Consider the following 309-nt stretch of genomic DNA (forward strand, 5'->3'; position numbering starts at 1 on the left):
AATGATAATGATAATGTATTTATTTACGCCCCTGACTATGTAGATAATTTAATTCGAACCTTTAAATGAGAATCCACTTCAAGATTCTTTTATTACATTTAAAATTTTGAATAGTCTAAATAGAAAAAAACTTATTTTTAACTGTCTGTAAACAAACAATATATTCTCTATCTTGCATAGTGATAGTTCTGTTAATAGACTCACAAAAGAGTTTTTTAAGACCCTACAAACAATGCCATCTTTAGAAGTAGCTTGAGAGTAAACATCATCTAGCATTTTCCCTCATGTGTACTTAAAGTACACTTGAGA

Source organism: Eurytemora carolleeae, unplaced genomic scaffold, assembly GCF_000591075.1.
Source record: "Eurytemora carolleeae unplaced genomic scaffold, Eaff_2.0 scaffold438, whole genome shotgun sequence".
NCBI lineage: Eukaryota > Metazoa > Arthropoda > Copepoda > Calanoida > Temoridae > Eurytemora > Eurytemora carolleeae.